Source organism: Nicotiana tabacum, unplaced genomic scaffold (assembly GCF_000715075.1).
Source record: "Nicotiana tabacum cultivar K326 unplaced genomic scaffold, ASM71507v2 Un00597, whole genome shotgun sequence".
Lineage (NCBI taxonomy): Eukaryota > Viridiplantae > Streptophyta > Magnoliopsida > Solanales > Solanaceae > Nicotiana > Nicotiana tabacum.
In genome coordinates this window covers 8,431-13,567 of record NW_027438834.1, presented here as the reverse complement: position 1 = coordinate 13,567, position 5,137 = coordinate 8,431, and the positions used below count along the sequence as shown (strand labels likewise).

Below are 5,137 nucleotides of genomic sequence, written 5' to 3'. Positions count from 1 at the left end.
AACCCCGTTAAAATGTCCAAGGGTCGTCCACCACCTAAGTGGGTCCCATTGGGAGCTGCTAGTGCAGTCTCGCAAAAATGCGAATATCTCTATACTCTGATGTCGTATCGACAAACGGTTTAATGTGTAAGCACAATAGGGTAACATATTTACCTCAATATTTGACTAAAAAGTACCACGCATAATTTATAACCCGCTCACTTACTCTAACATAGAGGTCAACGACATTGCCTTTCCTTCTTGAATCAAGTGCCCTCACACACTTTAGGTAATATAAGAGAAAGGTATAGTAAAACTTCCTGGATATCCACACTTTTGTAGGAGTTTGTTTTGCAAGATTGCACTGCAATGCTCTATGAGCTTGACTACCGATGTCTCTTATATCTTCCTCTTCTTTGTAAGGATCTCCTTCAAGAATTTTGCATAAGCTTGCATTTGTGAGAGAACTTCGGTGAATGGCATGTTTACATTAACCAGTCTCAGCATATCTAAAAATATCTCAAACTGCTTGTCCAACTTTTCTCTATACAGATTTTAGGGAAAAGGTAGAGCAGGCATGTTCTTGCTCTATTCATTAGAGTCCTCCCTTCTTGAAGTTTCCTCCTTCTTATTTTTCTCTACTCCATTCTTAACTTTTTTCTTCTTAACATCTTCAATTTTCGGATCCTCCCCACTTTCTTTTTCAAGTATCACATCTTTTTGGACTGGAGTGGGATCTTTCAATACTTGCGTGCTTCTCAAGGTCACAACACTTACCGTTTCTTTGGGATTCTTTTCAGTATCAGCTGGCAGTGTACCTGGGATTCTTTCAGACAATATATTTGCAATTTGTCGCACTTGTCTCTCCAAGTTATGCAAATCTATTCCAAGTTCTTTAATAGTTGCACCATGAGCATCTAATCTCTCATCTGTCTTGATAATGAGAGACTTCATCAAATCTTATAACCCAGTCTAAATTGGCTGTTGAGACTGAAACTGTGGCCTCTACTGAAATCTGGAGTTATTTTGTTGCCATGCATTTGTTGTAACCCCAAGTGAACTCCATGAAAACTAGGGTGCTTCTGACCCATTGCATTGAAATTATAATTACCCACAGCATTCACTAACTCCAAGGTAGCTTGACACTCATGAGTAGGGTGTCCTCTTCGACATATATCACAGGCTGCATAAGGCTCGTTATGTATGGAAGCTAAGGTCAGATTCCTTATTTCTTTGGCCATGACATCAAGTTGTACCTGAGCAGATATGTTAGTATCAATATGGTGAATAGCAGTTGATCTTCTTCTTTCAGCAATCTCCGAGGGCCACTGATTTGCATCTTCAGATAAGTCATCTAGAATTGTGACTATCTCCTCTAGAGTCTTTCACATCAACAGACCTCCAGTTGCATTGCTCAATGTTCTATGTGAGGTCGGTGTCAATCCATCCCAAAAGTCATGGAGTTGCATCCAGAGCTCAACTCCACTATGTTGACACTTTCGCACAATCTCCTTAAACCTCTCCTAAGCTTCAAAAATAGTTTCAGTCTCGTTCTGGCAGAAGTTATGGATTTCTCTTCTAAACTTGTCCGTCTTAACTGAGGAGAAATATTTAGCAAGAAATTTTCTTGTCATATCGTCCCATGTTCTAATTGATCCTTAGGGCAAGCTTCGAAGCCAATGTTTTGCATCATCTTTTAGAGTGAAGGGGAATGCCCTTAGGTAAACTGCATCTTGTGACACACCATTATATTGAATGTTGTTCATGTTCTCCTCGAAGTCCATTAGATGATTGTTTGGATCTTCGTTCTGCTTTTCTCTGAAGGCATAACAATTTTGAAAGATTTGAAGTAACCCTTGCTTCAACTCGAAATTATTAACTACAACTGGGGATGGTCTCACACTTGATAATCCTTAGCCGGGAGCTATGTTTCTGATTCGGATAGCACACAAGGGCTGATTCTGTGCCATTCTCCGAGTCCTTTCTTCTTCATATGCAATTTCTGCATCTCTACTAACTGCTTCTTCAGTATCCCTTGCAGCTTGTTTTCTTCGTTGGGCTACTTCCATCGTAGCCAAATCTACATTATCATCATCTCCAACAATGTTTTCTGTAGTTGAGGATTTCCCAACATTCTCTATATTCTCAGGAAGATTTCATTCCTTCCTCAACTATCGCAGTTGTCTCTCTATTTCTGGCTCGTATGGTTGCACTTCTTTCCCAGACGATTGAGTTATGCTCCAATCTAACATTTAGCCTGCGCAGAGTCAAAGGACACCAATCGTAAAAAGAGAAAATTAAAATAAAAAGAAAAATTCGTAAATTAAAATTTGCCAAACCCTATTGATTGCCAAACCCTGACAACGACAACGACAACTATTTCTAACACTATTGATTGCCAAACCCTGACAACGACATCAAAATTTGACGAGCGCAAAACACAAACTTAAATATGCTCGATAAACGAATATAGTGAAATATAATATCGTATCCATAAGGATTGGAGTTAAATAGTATTTTTGTAGTTTACAGCTAGATTGCTATCCAAGATGACCAACAATTGAGATTTCTGTAATTAAAATGAAAGTTAACTAAGAATCTAAACTTTTTGCTAATGACAATCGACGTAAGTAGTGAGCAAAGAATGTTATTAATTGGGAGAAGATAGGGTTGGTAAGATAGGTGCAAGACAAATGTTGGGATTTAACTCTAGATAATTCACTTATAATGTTCAAGCGAGTCTCTGGAATTCACTAGTTTATTAATTCAATTGTTTAGTAGAAACTCCTCTCTCGATTAAGTCTCAACCTCACAAGATAAACTAATTTAAGATCGGTGAAGATATGCACGAGATAGTAGTGGATTGGTCTTTAGGAGAACCTCTATCGATTATCCTTCTAACAAGATTTAATCAACAATTCAATTAGCCTCTTTCAATTACTAAGAAGAATTAATGAATTCAACCAACAAGATAGAATGGAAGAATATCACAAGTTATACCTCTCTCAATTACATAAACAAGTGAATATAGATGCAACGATTAAAACATCCAAAACGATGCTATACATAAAAACTAGAGTTAATATCCACAAACAAGTATCAATACACCAAATCCAAAAAAACCCTAAAGAGAACAACTCCATAAATATGGAGAAATTCATCACAACAATGTTTAAATCAAAGGAAAACATAAAACGATCCAAACTTTTGTCTTGAGTGAGGATTGAATGATTAAATCCCTGTGCTTTTGCTTCTCCACCTCCTCCTTGGCTTCCTTAGGTCTAAGATGTATTAAAATTCCTAAAATAACTTTTTTACATGTATTTATACTTAGTAGGGTTGTGCCCAGACAAAAACAATTTTTCCTACGCGAAAAAAGATTCCAGCTCTGTAAAAATAGCATAGGCGCACCGCATGGGGTGACGCGCCAGGCAGGGTTGTATTGGGATTTGTCATAGAGTGTGCAAAGTTGACTGGGGCAGAATTTGGGCAGCTGCGGTAGTAAGGCCCGGTAAAAAGTTCTCAAAGGAAAAATAATGTTACGTGTTGAGTAAAGGAAATTTTTTGGCAAAAGAGGACGTTTCTACGGCCCACTATGCGGTCACAGAATCACTCTGCGGACCGCATAATGGCCGCAGAGTGAGGCAGTGTGAGGTAGGGTTGGGCCATTTTTGAGGTCAGTTTTGCGGTGCATTATGCGACCATAAATCAGTTCTGCAGTGCACTATGCGATCGCAGAACAGGTCTGCGGGCCGCATAATGACCGCAGAACGAGTTAGTCATGCCCAGTTCCGGAGGCCAATTATGCAGCCTGTTCCGCGAACCGCACATCCATTATGTAGTCGCATATGTGACCGCGGATCCTGTCCCGGGGCTTCATTTTTGGGATTTTATAACCCGACCCTACTTCGTTATATATACGCAAAGGACCATATTTTGATCAAAATATCTTATACTTTTAGAGTGACAAAGTGTGCTTAGTGTGGGGAGTAACATTCAACCTATTATCCATCAATTCTTGCTCAATCATTGAGGATTAACAAAGAAAGCCTTCATCCTAAAGGTAAGAATCTATGTCCTAGCTCTCAATTTCGAAAATTTATAAAAAAGGGGATAATTAGAAAGACAATTATTAGGTGTGGGGGGTTTTTATCTTGCATGCATGTGTTATCAAAGAATGTGGGAATGTTGTGAGCTGAAAATGCTAGAGAATGGGTTGGGGAATGATGGAATCTTACACAAAAGGGACTTAAAAACATTAATGCAAACCTAGTGTTTGATAATGTGCTCAAATGAGCTAGAATCATGACCATATTCTTAATTTTGGTCCAACTTGTTTTATTTCTAAAATAGATGGAAGTGCTAAGTATTGCCGAACGTTTTGAAGTTTATAGGAAGCTCAATTGAGGTATGTTGGCTAAACTCTTCTTTAAGAATTGGAACTCCAATATCCTTGTAAGTTCCAAGATATTTATTACAAGTTGAGTATTCCGAATAAGTTTTGTGACAAAGATATATGTTTAATTTGTGTTTCAAATGCTCTCATGATATTGTATTTTAAATTGAGGATATGTTCCAAACTATGGATTGTGTATCTACGTGTTATGATTCAAAGTCGTGATTTATGTGGAAAACTATTTTGCCAAATTATGTAGAGAATGTGATTGGGTTACACCTCCACCTACATACATTGGGGTTAGGCGGCAATGCCGGTATGTGTATGATTTTTGTATTGTTGCTGCACCACTACCCATATATATATTGGGGTGAGGCGGCATGCCCTCTTTGTGTAAGTATTGGTATCGTTGATGCATTTCCACCCGCACATATATTGGGGTGAGGCGGCGGGGCCTTTTTGTGTGAAAATGGGTATTGTGTTTATACATCCACCCGTATATATTGGGGTTAGGCGGCAGGGCCGCTTGAGTAGATTTTTGTAATGTCACAGTCGGAACCTTCTCTGAAAGAGGAAATAAGTGAGGATATCTAGACTTCATGTCTTCTTCGGCCTCCCAGGTCATTTCTTCCACATTGTTGTTTCTCCAAAGTACTTTCACTGAAGCTCCGTCTTTAGTTCTCAATCTCCAAACCTATCTATCTAGTATATAATTGGGAGTTTCTTCATATGATAGTTGCTCTGTGACCTGAACGTCGTCAA

The 5,137-nt window shown here is 38.7% G+C and overlaps 1 non-coding gene across 1 annotated transcript; it reads left to right on the top strand.

Annotated features, from left to right (window-relative positions):
• Nucleotides 1-1,458: 1,458 nt before the first annotated feature.
• LOC142179314 (small nucleolar RNA R71) lies at nucleotides 1,459-1,565 on the top strand. The gene has a single exon (XR_012707352.1). It is a non-coding gene; the product is annotated as a small nucleolar RNA R71 (small nucleolar RNA).
• The last annotated feature ends 3,572 nt before the right edge of the window (nucleotides 1,566-5,137 follow it).